Source organism: Tachypleus tridentatus, chromosome 9, assembly GCF_004210375.1.
Source record: "Tachypleus tridentatus isolate NWPU-2018 chromosome 9, ASM421037v1, whole genome shotgun sequence".
Classification (NCBI taxonomy): domain Eukaryota; kingdom Metazoa; phylum Arthropoda; class Merostomata; order Xiphosura; family Limulidae; genus Tachypleus; species Tachypleus tridentatus.
In genome coordinates, this window is record NC_134833.1 from 72,306,593 (window position 1) to 72,327,706 (window position 21,114).

Below are 21,114 nucleotides of genomic sequence, written 5' to 3' on the forward strand. Positions count from 1 at the left end.
ATACGTACTCTAGTGGTATAAATATATTTAAAATTCACAGCAATTTGAATCACAGCCAATTAAGGCTCTTTTATTAGTCTTTTATTCTTTGATTATGATTTTATGCTAAATGCATTTGTATGTTTATCGTTTTGGCTTCATTTTTCTTAATTTGTAGTCTCATTTGCTGCACTGTCACTGAGGTTAGTTTATGCTAGAGTGTTAATTGCTTAGGTTATTCTGTTCTCATTACCTATGAGTGAGTTTTGTTAACCTGTGTGTAATTAAGCAAAACTAAAATTATATACTTATCTATTTTTTACAATGATCTAATTTATTTGTTGCAGTAACTAGCTTCACGAGCATATCTTCGGGAAAAAATAGTGTACAAAATTGTTTTATATTCAGCTAAAAATCGTTTTATTGCAAACTCAGTTTTCAGAGAAACATTTCTTTTCTGCATAAAACGTTTATTTTTTCTAACTAGATTACTAATCCCTCAAAATTTGCTCAAAATGTTTAACTTAAAGAACGTGATAGTACGTAATTGTAAGTTAGAATAGGTCGAGCACTTTGCAATATCTTCAATACTGTCATTTCCATATTGATTCTTTATAGGATTTCACTTAAGAACCACGCCTATTGCTTATAGGCACAGTGCTTTTGCTTATAACCTATCAAATCACGTTCTTTGTTTTAATCTGATTTTAAGATAAACATTATTTTTAGTTGTAGAGTACTGTATGTGGCTTCACTGTCATTAGTATCAGTCCAAAATTAACAAGAAGTTGTAACTGTTATGCCCATAAGCAATAACTTATTGCTGCCTGGTTTTGGTAATGAGTGCTAAGTTGTAGGAAATATTAATTGCACAGTTATTAATGTTAAATCTTTCATGTAAATGTGATTGGAAATGCCGTATTTAAATTTTTATTTTCATACACGAGGTAACTAAGTAGCTTAAAATTATTAGGATACATACGTAAGTGATAGATTTCACTCATTTTGGAATGCGTTACTGTTATGCAACTGTTATTAGAGTTCATCGCAAAACCACACAATGGGTAATCTGTAGTCTGTCCACTGCGGGAAATTGAATTCAGGAAACTATTGACCCACCGTGAAATGAACGTGGGTATGTTAACAAATATTCGCTACCTGTAACCCATTCATAGAAGTAACGTTTTAACATTTTGTTAAAAACAAACATGTATGCAACTGCTTTCTCAACAGAAAACAAATATGTAACTAATAATAATAAAATATGTACAAAAATCTGGGAAAACAAAAATTTGAAATTTGTTTAGTGTATATATACAGTTCCTAGAAAATGTCACAATTGGTGAAAAACTATAAAACATATTCATACTTTGTTTAATAACTTTCTTCAGACATCCCTGGAATAAGGACACTTTAAAAGTATTTAACCAAAATTCATATCTATATAATGTTCTCTGTAGAATATCTTTACAATTATATATATATTTTTACTTTAATTTCAAAAGTAAAAGAAACGGTTTATAGACGCGGTATTATTTTTAAAGAAAACATAAAACTAATGTCGTAACGATAAAGTTGTGGTCAAGAAAACAAGGTTGTATATTATAGATTTGTAGAATAAACGTCGATAAAATATATTAAAACATAAACTAACATTAGTTATCACTCTTCGTTTGCAAATAAGTATCTAACTATATATTTTATACTTACGTGGTTGATTAAAAAACACAAGCTCAATATAAACTACTATTCAAGGACTGTAAGTGATAACTTAATATATTTCTAAGATATTTGCTCTGGATATGCAAAACTTCAGCAAGAAGCTCCAGTCTTGAAAAACTCTACTAAAGTTATTTTTGTATGAAATATACGGTCTATGAGACGTGAATTCTAACCGATGAAAGGGGCGAGACAAGTTAGGAGACAGTATCAGCAACCATTGTCCAACCGCTAGCCGCTTTACTAACCAAGCATGTCGCTAGCCTCTGCTAATAATACGCAGCGGTGATGCCGCCAGTTTCTCAGTGTTTGTCTTAACGGTAGTTTCCATTTCATGCAGTTGAACCACAGCCTTCTCTCTGTTTACGCGCTGCTAACGCCTATAGAAGAACCTGCCCCATTTCCGTGCAAAAGAAAGCTTTCTTTCTAGAACTCAAGCACAACTGGACAAGGTCAAGAGCTATAGCAGTACGCTCAGTGAATACTGAACTTATAAACAGATTTTTTGAAATGCATGTATGTCATCTGATGATATAGTGTGCATGTCGGCAAAATTGGAGAAAAAATCATATTATTATTAAAATATTGTTACACTCTGTAGTTCAACAACATAAGAATTGATATAGCTATGTTCGCGATTATGTTTTTTTTTAAAATAATGTTCTTTTAATAATGTTAAAACAAAAACGCAATCAGCAATATTAAAATAGTGAGAATGACCGTTAAAATGTGTAACCAAGTAACATTATACTATAATACCAAATTAATTAAAATACTTTACTTCGAAATAGAAAATAACTTTATGAAAAGTTATCAAGCACTTGTAGAGGTGGGAAGCCCAAAGACTTTATTCTTTTTTTGCTATTTACAGAACAACTGGACAACAAGAGCCCAGAAATCAAAGTGTACCAAACTTTTAGATTAAAGCTACATTGAACCTTTTCAGAATAAAGAAGAATTAAAAATTAATTTATTAATGGTACACTGCAATGAATTATTTTCAGAAATTATTTTCTATTTATTTACCACTTAAACAAATGTAAATTACATTTTTGAATTGTTGGTATTTCTAAGCGTTCTAGGAGGTAAGAAAATAGTTTTTTAAAGGTAAATTAAGAAATTTGAGACTACAGTATCATATTTTATATTTAATAGTTTTTAAGTATATGGCCAAAATTATATGGCACAGCACACAAACATTTTACTGATATTTCTAACAATTAATGTCACTGGCCACACGACACATCAATATTTTGAAATTATTAACGTGGTGTATTGATATCATTCAGATTCTGTGATTGATGTTTAATTTGTTATGGAACTTAGACACTCTTTTGGTATGGCAGAGCTACCAGGACAGTTGGCATTAACTTCTGACCTTAAACGACTTCCTAAATAATCTAGAAGGAATATTGCAGCAGATACACTGTTGCATTGTCCAAGAAAAAATGATTCAAAGCATGAAAGTATTCTAAAGAAGAAACACAGGATGTTATCCTGTGTGTAACGAATACAGTATTACAGTTGAGGATATCAACCACAACAAAATCAGCAGAATGCAAAACCTATTCATAATAACAATTAAAAAGATTGAATACGTGACTGCAAAAAAGGTAAAAAAAAATTAAACCGTAAAGGTAAGTTTGCTACCAGAAATGAAGTTTAGAGTATCCAGGAAAACTTATTATAACACTATAAAGCAGCTAGATCAGACGATTATCCGTTACCTCCTACAGTTAAAAGTTTACCTTGCAGATGGAGGTATAGAAAAAGTTTGACGTTAGCTATTAGTGTCCTTAAAAACATAGGATAACAAAATATTTGTTATGCGACATATACAGGTTACAGACGCTTAACAAGAGTAATTTTAGCGATAAGTTTCACTGTGTGCGATAAAAACATTCACGTATGCTATTATTTGAGTCAATTAATATATCGAGTAATGAGTGTAAATTGGAGCGGCACAAAAAGCAACAGATTGAACCTAAAATAAGCTCTGGAATAGACCTAGAGGAAAATAATTAATTCAGAAAATTTGTTTGTTTTGAATTTCGCACAAAGGTACTCGAGGGCTATCTGCGCCAGCCGTCCTTATTTTAGCAATGTAGGGAAGGCAGTTAGTCATCACTACCCACCGCTAACTCTTGGGCTACTCTTTTACCAACTAATAGTGGGATTGACCGTCACTTTATAACGCCCCCACGGTTGAAAGGGTGAGCATGTTTGGTTTGATCAGGATTCAAACCCGCGACCCTCGGATTACGAGTCGAACGCCTTAACACACTTGGCCATGCCGAGCCCTAATTCAGAAAAAGCAAAGATGCACATATTAAAAAAAATGATAATTTAAGGGACCAATGATATTTTTGCCAAGTTTACTAGGAAGAATTTAAATCAATGAGAATATGTTGACAAATCTGGGTTTTGATGGATTAATACTGTGTAACTGTATATAACTGAAATAAGTAAGTATCTATTCAAAGTCGGGTTATCGCTACGAAGAACCATATAAGCTGGTAAATCAGTAGGAACGTACTGACAAATCTAGGTTCTGACATGATTAATACAACGTAACGAGGTAGGTATTCGTCAAAGCTGGGTCAGTGATAGGAAGAGTCACATAATCTGGTAAATTAAATCAATATTTTAGTGTATTATACTATACTTTATAGAGTATGTGTTCACTGCGTCCACCTGTGAAGACTGATGAGAGACAGTCTGATGTTTATTTACTAGTTTTGATACCCGTGTTTGGCAGAGCAAAGCTAGTCCACTGTGCTTAACAACAAATCACAAAAAAGAGAGTCATAAGAAACGTCAATAAATGTACGGCCTGATTAAGTGCCACTGATGCCCTCAGCACAGCCCAACAATGGTGCCCCCTTGGCCCCTCTACTGCTTAACTGACAAGACATTAAGACTCAAGAAGTGCTGAAAGTGAAATAAAAGTTTGAAAATTTATTTTCTTTTAAAATCTTTTTCTGCATCCCCTTATAACGCCCAGACTTGTCAGCAGCATTGTTGTAAGACTGACCCCTACATTTTGAAAAATTAAGTTTGCAAACTTCACATAAGTATTGCAATATCTGGTTTGCCATTTCCTCATCGGTATGGCTTTTCAGTTCCAGAAAGGTTAAAAAGCGTTCAACTGGCTGCCCATCTTTTAAGTATCAAAATACAGCACTTAACTGATCCATATGTGATAGATCTGGCGTCGAGTCAACTGACAAGCTAAAATAACCAGTAGAATTTACTTTATTAACAATGAACTGTGGACATTCTGAGCCATTGGTTCAATGAGTTCTTCACAGGTGATTTTGGACAAGTAAGAAGGATTTCTTTTTCCATAATTTCCATATTTCGAAATGTGCCCTGCTAAATATGGATCAAACTGACTTATGAGTTAAAGCAGCTCTAAAAACTTCCCATTCTGCAGTGAATCAAATTTTTCATTTGTTCCTTGAAAAGCCAGGCCACGTTCAGCTAACGTACGAATAACAGTTATTACAGGCTCCAAGACATGTTCCCAGGAATTGCACTCTTCTTTAATTTGCTTTTCGACTCTTGTCGCAAGCCTAAACCTTGTCTGCAAGTTAATTATGTTTGTATAGAGTCTCAGTGAATAGTGCTTCTTTCATGATTATCAATAGTATTTCGCCAGTCACTGAACCCTTATCTTTCAACAAAACGCGAGGAAAATTTAGAGGCAAAAAGTTTACAAACAAAGTAGTATATTGACCCTGTTGATGGTGAAGACGTGTTATGTGTGTTTTCCTATAGCAAAGCCACATCGGGCTATCTGCTGAACCCACCGAGGTGAATCGAACCCCTGATTTTAGCGTTGTAAATCCGGAGACATACTGCTGTACTAGCGAGGGGCCCATGATGGTGAAAACAATAACCACTCTCTCTTGAATTGCTCACCATTGGTTTTTACACCAAAGAAACATTTTTGCGAACAGTATCTCGTTGGTTTGCTACTACTAAAAGTCCGGCAAAATTTGCTAAATGGCCCATTGTGGTGTTGACAGTCAGTGGATTCACAAGCAATTCAATAAGCCACATCATTAATAGAGAAATCGAGCCACAACCCTGGATCTTTTGCTTTAGTTTCTTCACATTTTGTAGACTGAAGCATTTTACCATAGTATATTTTCATTTTCAGCAATTATTTCAACTTCAGACTGTCTTGTAGAGCAACTTGCATCACATTAACACTAGAGATTTCAGGAGAATTTACAGGCAAATGAGATCAGTTGTAAGACTTGTGGCAGTTGAGCCAGCGAGTGGCACCTCAACGTCATCATGATGTTCTTACGTTGTAGTAGACAAAGTGGTACTTATAGGTGTGGACCTTGGTTTAACTTCAATCTTGTCAGAGTCAGATGCAGTACAAGTAACTTCTGGTGGTAGAGATAGGTTTTGGTTTGAAATATCATGTTGTGTTAGCTGAATGAAAAAATCAATCACCTTTCCAGTCTTGGTCACTAAATCCAAAACCTTTTGTTGGCTCTCTTTTGACAATTTTCTCTTTTGTGCACCACTTAATTGCACACGTTTCATCTTGCAGTCTGGATCATATATAATTATAACGATTAGAAAAACACCGAAATTCGTAAAGAAAAACGTTGGTAAGACAGTCAAACAAACTAAACTCCAGGTCTACATTTAGACAAAAATTGTCAGAAAATTACCCTAAGACCTCGGTCTATCAGCGCATAAACATGAATTCATAAATACCTTTATTGATCTGCTGTATTCTGATTGGTTGAAAACCATTCGAGACCAGTCTTGAATCGATTCAAGACTGGCTTCAGTCCATTTTAAGATAATTAGTTTTCAGTCATTGCAAAAGTTTAATTAAGGTTGTTTCTATTGTAGCTGTATTCAAGTAGCAATGTCAATGGTAATACGCAAATCCATTGTAAGCCAAAGAGTATTCCAAAACAATTTGTGATCAACAATATATACTGTAGTAGACTATATATACAGTGATCTTTCTGTACTGGTTGGTACACATACATCACATATACTCAATTGTAAACTTTACTGCACATTGAACTACTAAATACTGGGTCAGGCTTAGGCTAGAGTAGCTTAATCCTAATTAAATGTCTGAAGAATGAGTTGTAACCTCAAGTTTTATCTCAGTTTTGGCCTGGGGACTTTTTTAGGTGAGCCAACAAACCAAACATCAAAAAGATAGGCATAGGCCTGGATGCGATGGCAAATTCAAAACGACAGCCCGAAACTGGGAATAGTTCACTTTATTATTCTAGGCTACAGTAACGTTTCCAGTGTACTTACACTAAACTAGCAATAGTATTTAGGCCTAACGTAATTGTCGTTTAGTTCTCGGATAACAGCACTAACGTTAGGCCTAATGCTAATACATCGCAACTGAGGCCACTAACGTCAAACCTAGTACTCAGTACCAGGGGCGTAGATATTGGGGGGAATGGGGGATACATTCCCCCTTCGTTTTAGGTGGGGGTATGGTGTTTACAATCGTCCCCCTACAGTTTGGTCTGTTGGATTGTTTTATTGCATCACAAGCCTAAATTTGTATGTTTGTTCTTGGGATTCTTGTGTTTTTACCAATCGAATTACATAATTAGGCCTAGATGTAGGCTTTTTTCAGAAGCCGAAATGTACATCATTAATATAGGCGTGCTTCTAAGCTTTTCGATCTAAGCGATAGTTCGTAAGTATCAGTCAGTAGGCCTAAGTATACATGCAAGGCTTGCAAGCACTATCACATAATCTACCTACGTCTTGTACGTAGTGTAAGATTAAGTAAAATTTTCATCACAACAGATTGAACAGAGCATGAAATTCGAAAATATTACTCCCAAGCGTAAACTCCTGTGATCTAGATCTGGTAGGCCATTTGTAGCTTGTAGCTGCATCAATCTTATGTGTATATTGTGCGGTTTTCCTACGCCATTTGTTCTTATGCATGTCTAGCCGGTTTTATTGTCGAACGCCTTACTCTCCTTAGCTGCCGAAGTCGCTGACCATAGTATACGTTTAGTGTACAGTTAACGACAGGTTTGGGCCGCTCGGATCCAGACGCGTCCTACATAATTCCTCTTCACTCCCTTTAGTCTGAGCCTCGATTTTACAACAGGGCTCATTAGACCTGTGTTTGTGGCTCTCATTAATCCATAAAATTTCAGATTATCACCGTCCTCTAATAAAGTGCTGGTGCTTTATGGTAAAATAACAATATATTCTCTTGTAAAATATTGTATTTTCTTGTATAATTAGAACACAAAAGGAGCAATTTCAACGGCCTGAAGCCTCTACTCGAATTGTATTGCCAGCTTTTGTTTAGGTGTTTTTATTTAATAGACGTGCTTATAGACATTATATCACAACGTGTTTGCCTTTTGATGAGCTCTAACAGGAATATAATATATTTATGATTGTTTAAGTATTTTTCGAGAAACTTGCAATTACTTGTGTTGTAACTAGCACACATTATTGTCCTAGCGCTGCCCAGGCGGTCAGTCGACTGGTAGTCACTGTGAGGTTTGCGCGTTCGACTTAAATACAATGTACAATTTGGTTCTATTTCCATTCTGTTCTATCTTCGTTCGTTGTACGTTAGAGTTTTTCAATAAAGACTGTATTTTAGCCTGTTGAGTCATCTGGGAAACAGATTCCAATTATGACAAGCAAGCGTCTGAAACTTTCCGATATTAGACAGTTCTGCAAGCCAGTCACTACTACTACAAGTGACAATGCAGATGCAGATAATCCAACAACCTCAAGCAAAGGAATAGAAACTTGCCATACAGAGGAAATACCATGTTCATCAGAGGACGAGTCTGAAAATGCTTGTGCAACTATTGCACATCATGAATCACCAGATAGTTGTGAAACAAGTTTGTGCAGTAATGAAAAATCTGACACTCCACAGATACAGTGTGGAAAGCCATATCATCTAGACACACAACTAATACCACGACAGAAAGCAAAATATCAAAATATCAACTTTCAGGGCACGTGGTTTGATGAGTTTCCATGGCTGCACTTCGACAATGAGACTCAAAAAGTCATATGCTTTCATTGTTTCAATGAAAATAGAGGCCTTTTTACAGGGAAATTGGAGAGGCTAGTGAAGTATACCTTCATATCCACCGGTTTTTGCAACTGGAAAAAGGCAAAACAGAAATTCAAGAAACACTAATCCTCCTCTTAGCACAGATTCGCTATATCTTTAGAAGGTTCACTTGATGTAATTCTAGTGACTGTCCAGCTACATGATGGAAAAAAGAAGCAGCAGGAAGAATGCAAAAGAAGTCTAGCCAAAATATTCAGAAGTTTACGTTTCTTACTGCGCCAAGGTTTAGCATTACGTGGACGTACTGATACGGAGGGGACCTTCCTCCAGTTAATGAAGCACCTGGAAGAGAAAGATCCTGAGTTGACGGCCTACTTGTCAAAGAAAACCACATTCTCATCACCCCACGCTCAGAATGAAATAATGGAGATGTTCAGCCATCAAATATTGAGGAACATAGCACACGAAGTGCAGCAAAGTAAAATCTTTATGTTAATGGTTGATGGCACTCAAGATGTTACAAATGCTGAACAGGAAGCAATATGTGTACGATACGTAGATGAGAACCTTGACGTTCATGAGACATTTCTTGTTTGTACAGTGTTTCCAATACAACTGGTGAAACAATATCCTCGACTATACTTAATATACTGACCAGACTCAATTTACCACTGTCAAGATTAAGAGCACAAACTTATGATGGAGCCGCAAAAATAAAAGAGAAGCAACCGTCAGCTTTGTTTTTTCACTGCGGAGCACACAAGGCTAATTTAATAATGTAACATGCAGTTGAAGCTTGTGAATGTGTTCGAGATTCTATCCAGTGGGTACATAAAGTTGGTGTCTTGCTTCAGAAGTCAGGCAAATACAAGACAATCTTTGAAAATATTGTATCGTCAGACAGTTACAATGGTCCAGTTAAATACATCCGCCCACTGTGTCCAACACGCTGGTTGTGCCGCCTATCTGCAATTACATGTGCTAATGATCACTACAGTGACATTATTGATTCTTTGTCTGAATTAGCAAATGAAAAATCAGATGTAGCAGTGAAAGCACAAGGTCTGCTGGACAGATTCGACAAAGAAAAGACAGTTTTAGAATTGTTGATGGCTTAGCATCCATTGGCTGCATTAGAGGAACTAAACCGTGCATTCCAAGCCATATCAGCGACAGTATCTGGCATGATTGAAGCATCTGCAATGACAGTTGAGCAATTGTGGGTATTGCGAACAGAGGAAAATTACAACAAGGTATTTGATGAAGCTGAGAAAAAGGTAACTTCCCTAGATGTGGTGCCTATTGAACTACCACGCATTCGCAAACCCCCAGAAGGATCACGGGTGATGGCTCAGCACACCATTCTGCAACAGCTAGAGATTACTACAGAAGCCAATATTTTGAATTTGTAGACACAGTCATAGAACATCTGACCACTAGATTCAATGCAGACAACAATGACTTGAGGCAATATCTGGCACTTGAGAACATGATCACATCTGGCAAGATTGACAACTCGGTTATAAACTTCTATCCAGAAATCTCTGCACAACGACTCAAGTTTCAGTTGCCCATGTTCAAAGGAACAACAAAAGCAGTATCTCTGAAAGGTGCGAAGGATGCTTACTGTAAAATGCATAAAACAAGCCAGCAGATGTTTAGTGAAGTGTTTCTTTTATGAAAATTTTTCTTGTATGTCCAGTATCCAGCTAAGAATTTGAACGCAGCTTTTCTGCATTAAGACGGTTGAAGACGTGGTTTAAGGTCAACTATGTCTCAGTGCCGCCTCAACCATGTTGCAGTTTGTCACACTCACAAAGATGAGGTCGACAAGATAAATATAGAAGAGCTTATGAAAGAATTCATAAACAGATCATCACAAAGGAGGTCTACGTTTGGGAACATGTAGACTAGAGGACTAAATGAATCTTACTTCAATGAAAAGTATGAATAATTACATACTACATTATATTGATTTGTAATTTTCAAGAGTTCGCAAAGACATTTTAATTATTTTTATCAAACAACATGAACAGGTTTTCAGAGATATAAACTTCTCAAGGGTAATTACTAATTTTATTAATTTTTGAAAACGTAATTCATGCAATGAAAGTTATTAGTAACTTTGTCAAGCACAATGGCCATCTTTTATACTGTGCAGTGTGCAGGAATAAATCCATGTGGCAGTTAATTTGTGACACATTTGTCTTTATTCTATTAACATTTTGAAAACTGTTCACAACACCTCACTTATACAAACCTTCATGGAAACCTTGAAGTATCGTGGCAACAAGACTACTCTGTGACTGCACGTTAACAGCTTTCAGATTCACGTAATCAGAGATTACCAATTTGCAAATTGAACAGTCCACATAAGTGGTTGCAAACATCATCCTCCCCATCGGATGTAAAAAAATCTACGCCCCTGCGAGTTAGTACTAACTTTGCTCACATGAACTTGTTTATTTCATGCAATTTTTTCAGACAATCCTAAATTGATTTTGTTGATTTATCGGTTCTTTACAGTTATATTTTTAGGACCACGGTGCCACAGTACCGTACTACTACCGGTAGTATAGTGTATAGGGTAAACATATCAACGTTAAGAATCATGTTGTCGTACGTGTCGAAGTCTTACGCAATTTGATCTAAAAAGACTGCTCCGATCAGTCAATTGTTTTTCCAGCTTTTCAGACATGTAATAGAACACATACTGATCTGAATTTATAGTCGCAAGATAGTTGAATTACACCTAAAAGTTTGTCGTCGTTGTCTCTGTGTTTCTGTGTCGGATTATTCGTTCGTCTCATAAAAAATATCACCAGGTGCCCGGGTCGGGTCGTTATGACGTCAGGATAAGATCAAGGAAGAAGTAAGGAGAATATAATTTTTATCTCCAGGTTTGGGCCTAAAATGGCATATTTGACAAAATTTCATTGGCTATTTATAAATGGGTTTAAATACAAGGGTTCCCAGTCTTAAATTTGATTTAAGACAGGGCACCTTTGTTTTTATCCCCTAAGTAAATCTCAGCTTCAGATCTGTTTGTATTATTACATATCCACAAAGGAATACATACATGCTCAAATACTCTTATAGGTTGTTACATGTAATCCATGAACGATGGCATTGCTACAGTGGAATTTCTACCTAAATTTTTTCTTGGTATGATAAATTTCAGAACATGTACTCACACACAAAGAAGGTTTCTTTACAGCCAGTTTTTTGAAGCCAAAAAATTTACGGCTCAGTAAAGTTTCAGTGAGAAGCACATTTATAAAAATATTGCAAAACACACATAAATAATGCAATACTAACCGTGTCTGTGTTTTTTCTTATAGCAAAGCCACATGGAGCTATCTGCTAAGCCTACCGAGAGAAATCGAACCCCTGATTGTAACGTTGTAAATCCGTAGACATACCGTTGTACTAGCAGGGGCGTACTAATGCAAATTAAACTAAAGCAAACGAGACAATAACCCAAATATAATATACGAAAACGAAAGCCGAAAAAACATAAAACTAGCCACACATCTGTCACCATTCGTCCTTTTCTTTCTATAATTGATATATAAATATATTTTGTATTTTTTTCCTACAAGAATAAGAAATCTTTTATCCCGGTCTCTTTAGAAAGATAGATATTTCTTTACTAGGGACAGGTTTTAAGATATATTTATATAGGGGTAAGTGCTTTAAAAAAAAAACAAGTACACTGTTGTTATTTTCTTACATAATTGGTAAGTTCCCCGTTGGGATAACAGTAAATTTACGAACTTACAACTTTAAGATTCGGGCTTAGTTCTCCACAGTTGACACAGCGGATAGTCCAATGTGGCTTTGTTCTAAACAATCAAACAATTATATATTTATGTGTTTATTTTTAGAGAAAAAACACATTGTGCTATCTGCTGTGTCCACTGCGGGCAAGGGAACGCCAGATTTTAGTGTTGTAAATCCATGAACTTATCTCCGTACCATTGAGATACATGTATTTTGTTATATTTTAGTTTATTACAACTTACATATTGCTGAAAGAAGAACAATATATTTTTACATTTTTGCTTCGATAACTTCTATAAAACACTTTTTTAGCAATTAAAAACAGGAACTTCATATAAAAACTGATTATAATTTACAATATTTTTTTCTTAGACACTAATGCTCGAAAAGGTATATGTTTACACTAAAACATACTACTTCTTGTATAGTAGATAAAAGTGAAATAAGCCAGCTGTCTCGGGGTAATTAGAGGAAAATACGCGGCAACCATCAAGCCCAGGTGATACATATTGTAGAGTAGAGACTTTTAAGAGTCTGACAAAAGCCACTTATTTTTTGCTTTTTTTTGACAATCACGGGTATTCTACTCATTTAGAAGTTGTCATATAAAACCTTGCTTTTGTTGTTTCAGAAAATGAAGTGTAAAAATCTGATTTTTAATTTAAAACAAAACTTTTTTATAAGTAGATATCGAACTGTTTTAACTCAAAATTTTTAACGCTGGACAGAACTAATGTCTGAAGTGGTAGAACTAAAATTGTATCATACACAGAATTCTGTCCAATAATGAAACATTTAGTTGGTCCGTAGCACTGAAATGTTCTAAATATTTTTGTTAAGTACAGACTGTTACAGACGAGTCTCCGATTTATCATGTTATGTATTACGATTTCAAATAGCCTGAAACTAAGTTAAATTGTAATTTAAATTTAGAAGTTAATTAAATGTCGATATGTATGAAATTTATGATATTTGCTAGTAAAATTGATACACACAATTTTCTTTCTTAACACAAGTATTTTAATATACAAACAACAATATAATTTATAATAACAGTTATTACAGATAATGATTTATATACAAATGTTTCACAAAATTACAAATAATATTAACTCTTCTTTCTGGTCTGAAATTTTCTTGATATCTTATCAAGGGTTCACGATGAGCGAATTAATCCGAGTTGACAGAGAGATAGCTAACACTGTATTATTTGCTGATCTCATGCTGTCTAGAAACTTACTTATCTCTGACGGAGATATCTGATATCTTCATAGAAATACTAACGACTGAAGTTAATTCACTGAAATTATACGGTTCGTACTGTTCGAAATTTATGAACGTTCCTGGTTAAGTATCCGTAGTTTCCCGATTAATAAGCATTAATCACAGTTATAGATTCCTAAGTTTATAGTACACTATATAGCAAACCAGCAATATACTTTTTCTTGGCGTGTCGGTTTATAAACGTTAAGGTGAGGTTCATAAAACGTATATTCTTGATTTTACACTCGGAAACATTTTGTAAATTTAGAGAATAGGAGAATGTCGTACCACGTAAATAACTCTATAAGTTATATGCATTTCTAAATATATATTTAACTAAAACAAAGATCGATATTAAACTAAATACACAATACTAAATACGTTTCAAGACTAAATAGTTTGAAAAATTGAATAATCATAAAAAAATTCCTCAGCTTGTCAAAACAGTATTTTATTGAATATATTTTCTTGATTCTGAAATTAAAGTATTTCTAAAAAATTATAAGTGAAAACGGAAAAGTACATGTCAGAATAAGTTATCCTCACTGGATTTGCCATATTTCATGCATTACATGCAAATATATTACTTTAAAAGAATGCCAAACAAAACTTGATCACTTAACTTGTCTCACTAAGCCTCAATAAAACATAGTAAGTGTTTTTGAATAGCGAAAAATTAAGCTAAACCTGATAACCTAAATCCAACCCCTGAAACTATACATTAGTGAGCATCAACTATGCAACTACTATTTTGTGAGGGGAAATGATATGATGTTCATCTATGAAAACTTTGTTTTTACTGATCGTAAAATACACATAGTGTATGATGCTAGTATGTTTTTTTTTTCATTTTGTTTGCCTTACATTCTTCGTTACGATTATATGATTCCATCTTTACAGTTAGTACAGCCTAAATTCGTTATTTAAAATAATTAAAATAATTGATACTATTATGTTTTAGAGACAAATTATTATTTATTTATATGCTTACAAATGTACTTTAGTACACTTTTATTGTAAACATCGAATATTTGTATATATAATGTATAATTAAACATTAGTTTAGCCTAAACATATCAGTGTTGAAATGGTTAAAAACACATAAAATTCAGTAAAGCCTGTAAGGAAAATAATAGTTGTCTTAAACAGACACCGCCACAAAACAGTCTCCATAAACCTAATACATCGGCCAAATCCATAACTTGAGACTGCTTGAGTTCCAAACTGTGAGTGAATAATAGGTTCTAAGTACGATTGCCGGGTCCCCCATGGCTCAACGGTATGTCTGCGGACTTACAACGCTAAAAACCGGGTTTCGATACCCGTGGTGGGCAGAGCACAAATAACCTAATGTGTAGCTTTGTGCTTAATTCAAAACAACAACGATAGTCACATATATATTTTAGCTGGAGATTCATCATATCTATTCATAAAGCTACATGTATTTTTATACAGTCTTCACATTGTTAGCGGAAGTTACTATAATTTCAGTTTCTAAGTTCACATACCTGCCAGCTGACAACAAATAACGTTAATTTACCCAGTATTTAGTGAAATATATTATATTTTGACTGGCTTAATAACAAAAGTCGCGTCACTCAAGTGAAAAACAAATACATTGATATTTCTAGCTATATTTTATAAAAGAAAGAGTGAAGAAGAAAAAAAAAAAGATTTGCAATTGTTATTGTAAGTAATTTTACTTAAATGATTTCCATAACGATCTTTTGACATTGTATATATATTTTATATAAATGAAACACAGTCTTCGTTCTAATATTCACAAATGACGATTATATGATTTTTTTCGTTAATAAACTATATTTGCACAATATCTTATTTTCTTTTGTACACCTAAAATTAACCATATTTTCGAAATTTACACTAGTAGTCGAAACCTAAAAAGTAATCCCTCAATATTTATGTAAAATAGTAAAATACTTACCCTGGCATAAGATTTTGAGACTATCATACGAGGTGGAATTGAAACTAAAGAAGAATCGTTTGACGTTTTCATGGAAATTAATTTTTTCTTTGAGAGAGAAACAACATTTATTTTTGCTACGTTATCTTTTTCACCTTTGTTCTTTGTTTTCAAGAAGTTATCTGAAACTGTAATAAAGATTGTACATTAATTTTACCTTGTTTTTAGTTCAAGTTATTTTGCTTTATTTCACTGCACTGTGATTGTACATTAATTATACCTTGTTTTCATTTCAAGTTATTTTGCTTTATTTCACTGCACTGTGTCAGTTTCATCCAGTTTAAATTCTGTTTTGATTCATTTAAATTAACTATACGTTTCTCAGTTAACTTGCTTCATTTAAAATTGTCTAATTGTGAATAAAATGTTTTGTTTTTGTGCTTTTAGTTTAGTACGTTTTATTTTGGAAGCACCAAGTTAAGTTTTATTTTCATCAACCAATTTCTAGTGTCTCTTGTTAACATTATAACAAAATTTTTGTGTGTTTTTTACTCCGAGTACAATAATACCGGAATGCCACCGTGAGTTACATTTTGTGGTATTTTGACCACAGATTTATTACTGTGAAACCAGACTGACTTGTTTCAATTAATCTTTTTTATTCTTTTACTCCTCTCATTCTCTTGTGTTAATGCTTGAAATACATCTCTTTACTATAAACACTTCTATGAAAGAGGAAAAGGTCAACGTTATCTTTCAATCAGGACCATAATAAACTGAAATGTAATATAACTTTCTAAAAATGTTAATTATTTTTTAACAAAAAGCACAGAATCATCATCAAGAAGTTGGCGATCATTTTTTTTAAACCTCATGGAGTGGTTTTGGTTTCTAAAGTTAGCTATGGCTGTCAACATTCAGCATCTTTGCCCTTTATGGACCCCTAATACCTCTGAAAGATGAAAAATGGATGATGGATGTTTTTGTGAACCTTAAATTCCATACCTACAGGCAATATGGTCACTGTCTCACTGGAAACATGATATTTTTAGGATAACAAGAAACCCTCACATGAGTGAAGATTTGGAGAAGTTAGAAGTCAGCCTAAACTGTGAAGTTGAATAGTGTTCAGATGTAACATCAGTCATCATAATAGATGGTTTAAGCGATCTCTAACAAGTATCTAACATCACTACAGTGTTTTAATGCCATGATCGATGGTCCGACATAATCAGGTGGCTAGGGACGCGACTCGCAATCTACGGGTCGCAGGTTCGAATCTCTGTTACATTAAACATGCTCGACCTTTCAGCCACGGAAGCATTATAATTATAATGTCACGATCAATCCCACTATTCATTGGTAAAAGAACACCCCAAAAGTTAGCTGTGAGTTGATAAAATGGTGTTTTGGCCTAAAATTCAAAAGTAACCAACCAGCACCAATCACTTTTTAAGCCATAAAGGGAGAGTCACGTGATTCCAACAGGTAGTGAAAAATTTTTTAATTTATCACAGGAATGAATCACAATCCTTAATTTTACTCTCTAAGCGAGTAAATGAAATTTTATTTTGAACATATTGTTCTCAAATGCGTGTGAAACAAAAGGGGATTTTGTGGTCGTAAAGAGACTAAAATATTTCTGTACGTACACAAGTTTAGTGGTATATGTTGCGAGATGAGGAAAGAAAACGATACAAAAGTTTCATAAGTGAAAATAATTAGAAAAATTAGAAGAAATTACAAGTATTTGTTTTTTTTAATTGTTTGTTGTTAAGCTCAAAGCTACAAAATAAGCTATCTTTGTTGTACCATTAGCGGGTACCAAAACCCTGTTTTTAGCGTTATAGGCCTTCATACATATCTCTGAACCACCGGGGATCAAACTAGAATGAATATCAGAGAGAAGGGCTCATTTTTACGGTTTGTTCTTCATACAGTCATTGTGATTTTCATTGGAAATGAGTCCAGAAGAAACTGTATTTTTTCTGTATAAAATGTTAAGGAGAGGATTAATTGCGGCTCGCAGTTAAATGTATACCGCCGGTATTGTCACACTGCTGTTATCATTTTGTTACACTTACTGCTCTGATATACAGGGGATGGACAACAAAAAGTGGCCCCCATTCTTTAAAATATTGCTAATTTGTTATATCTTTTATTAGATAACAGAAAAAAAATGTAAAACTATATATTTTTAGAACACCAATTGAAGTAAGAAGATCTAAGGAATTACAGCAGGTGCCCATCACTTTTTAAGAGAAAATCTAACTAAAATCATGAAGAGTTCAGGTATTTATAAAAGCCAGCTAGTCATTGTTGTATATACTTAAAACAGTACTACATGACACTTCCAGCTAGTAATTTTTGTATATAACAATACTACTTCACAGTTCCAGCTGGTCATTGCTGTATATATAGTTAAAACAGTACTACTTGACTCTCCCAGCTAGTCATCGTTGTATATACTTCAAACAACATTGTTTGATTCTTTCAGCAAGACATTGTTGTATATATTTAACACAATACTACTTGACTCTTCCATCTAGTCATTGCTACATATACATAAAATAACACGACTTGATATTTCCAGTTAATCGTTGTTGTATATACTTTAAAAAATACTAATTGACCCTTTCAGCTAGTCATTGTTGTATATAGTTAAAACAATACTGCTTGAATCTTTTAACTATTCACTGCCTTGTATGGTTCTCCACAAGGAAGAAGGCGCACAGTCCAAAACACGATTAGAAAAGATTGGCTATATAGATTACTTCAGATAAATAAAGGATAACCGAAACTTTCTGTATTCTAACTATGATAATGCAGATCTATCGTTACTGAATAAAGAGAATGGCAACTCTAAGTTAACTTTTATATACAACAAACCTCATAAGGCTGTCATGTGATTCGGCATGGACTTATCAGTTGTATAAAAGTGCGTTTTTGTTTATCAGTTGAAACAACAATAGAATGTCTAAAGAGTTCCAGATTTATAGGAAAACATATCTAGATCCCAACAACATTTTGAAGTTTCCAACATTTCAGGGCATTAGATTAGCTGGACAATAGTCAAACACAACCATAACGGCTACATGTGTCACAAAGTGTGTTTGTTTGTTTTGGAATTTCACGCAAAGCTAAAGGCCCGGCATGGCCAAGCGCGTAAGGCGTGCGACTCGTAATCCAAGGGTCGCGGGTTCGCGCCCGCGTCGCGCCAAACATGCTCGCCCTCCGAGCCGTGGGGGCGTTATAATGTGACGGTCAGTCCCGCTATTCGTTGGTAAAAGAGTAGCCCAAGAGTTGGAGGTGGGTGATGATCACTAGCTGTCTTTCCTCTAGTCTTACACTACTAAATTAGGGACGGCTCGGTGCAGTGGGCTAACAACCTACTCACTGAAATACCTGTTGAAGAATCCGCAAGCGATTGCGGCCCTATGTTCCGTGATGGAATCAAATGGTGATGAATGAATGAAGACTAGAAGGAAGGCAGCTAGTTATCACCACCCACCGCTAACTCTTGGGATATTCTTTTACTAAAGAATAGTGAGATTGACCGTCACATTATAACGCCCCCACGGCTGAAAGGGCGAGCATGTTTGGTGCGACCGGGATTCGAACCCGCGACCCTCAAATTACGAGTCGAACGTCTTAACCCACCTGGCCATGCTGGGCCGCATAAAGTGTGATTAGAAGGATGTAGACTAGTTATCAAGAGACCTAAATAGAATAGACAGTATGGGTTCGAAACAACTGAAAATTCTCAGCTCCATAACTTAATAAACATGCAACTGGTTAGAAAAGTGTATAAGAACATTTGGCCTTTTGTTTGAGGGAGATAAACAACTGCATATTTGATCTAATTTATCATAACTAAACAGCCCATTCCTAGCAGTGTTACGAATATGTGAGTTGATCAAATAGCACATAGATGGATATCTTGTTTACAAATTATTCATATTTCAGATATTTCATATGCGCACGTTTGGATAGTTTAGATTTTGACATCTAACGCCATTTTCATGGAACACAGAATGCAAATGGCTGTGGTTGCACAATGGTCTGGGTATAGATCAGAATTAGTGACCAAACTAGCTTTTGGCTTTATCTAGTTTTATGATTTAGAGTTATAGTTTTATAACAATTAGTGTTGTGTTATGCAGATACTGATGGTCAGAACTTTCTTCTGGTAGACAAAAACATGTATTCTTGACATGTTGAACAATTTACAGTTACGACAGAAAGTGTTCGTACCCCTGCGTCGTGAGTAATTTTTAGGGGGAGCAGAAAGTGTTCGTGCGTCTACTTTAATGTTCAGTTGTGTAGCCTTTCAGGTGAATTACTTAGCGCAATCTCTCCTCATAGCCCTCCATGATCGTTTGACAGTACTCGACTGATATTTTTTTCCATTTTTCTTTACAGAAGGCCTCCAACTCTTGCAAGTTTTTCGGATGACGCTGATGAACCCTGGTCTTCAACTCATGCCAAATATTTTCAATTGGGCTGAGATTGGGTGACTGCAATGGCCACTCCAGAAAGCTTATATGGTCCCTCTGCAACCAGGATTGCACATATTTCCATCTATGCTTAGGGTCATTGTTGTGCTGGAAGGTCCAACGACGCCCAAGCCGCAAGTTCCGAGCATCATTCTTGATACAAGTGCCTGATATATCAACGTACTCTTTTTTTTTTTCATGATTCCGTTGACGTGGTGAAGGCTGTCTACACCAGAAAAGCTGAAGGAAACCTATAGCATGATCGAACCACCTCCGTGTTTAACTGTAGGGACGGTGTTCTTTGGAAGATTTTGTTCCCCCTTCTTACGGAAAATAGAGCGAACGTCATTGTGGCGAAAACGCTCGATTTTAGTCTCGTCTGACCAAAGAATACTTTTCCAATAAGTAAAGAGTTTACGTACATGCTTTCTTACATACCTCAATCGTGCTTCTAAATGAACAAGCTTTAATATGGAGTTCTACGAGGACGGCATGCTTTGAACCCAGAAGAGCGTAACATGTTTGTAACTGTAGAGGTGATTACTTCAACCCCAGTCATTACGTGTTAAAAGAGGGTTCCTACTAACTTCTCTGAGAACCTTCCTCTTGGTTCTCTCTGGAATTTTGGTGGGGCGTCCGGAATGAGGGAGGTTAGCAGTTGATCCTGTAAGCTTAAACTTGGCAATTATACTTTGAACGGTAGATTTCGGCACATTAAGTTGTGTAGCAATACTGGAAAAAGACACACGAGACTTGTATTTTACAATAATTCAGTTTTTTAAATTACTGGACAGTTGTTTCTTTTTATATATATAATGACGTAGACGGCGCTAAATTGCTGGGAGTACATTTTTTGCTAACTAAATTCCAATAATTATGAA

At 35.0% G+C, this 21,114-nt stretch overlaps 1 protein-coding gene across 2 annotated transcripts in view; it reads right to left on the reverse strand.

The window, feature by feature from the left end:
* Nucleotides 1-21,114, reverse strand: part of LOC143225478 (uncharacterized) — an 84,164-nt gene that overhangs the window by 20,391 nt on the left and 42,659 nt on the right. The window contains exon 1 of one of the 2 annotated variants that reach the window (XM_076454950.1): nucleotides 1,690-2,195. The exons of the other annotated variant lie outside the window; for it this stretch is intronic. The gene's annotated coding sequence lies outside the window, so the exon portion shown is untranslated. Of the gene's footprint in view, nucleotides 1-1,689; nucleotides 2,196-21,114 lie in introns of those variants that run through there. 2 annotated transcript variants of the gene reach the window in all.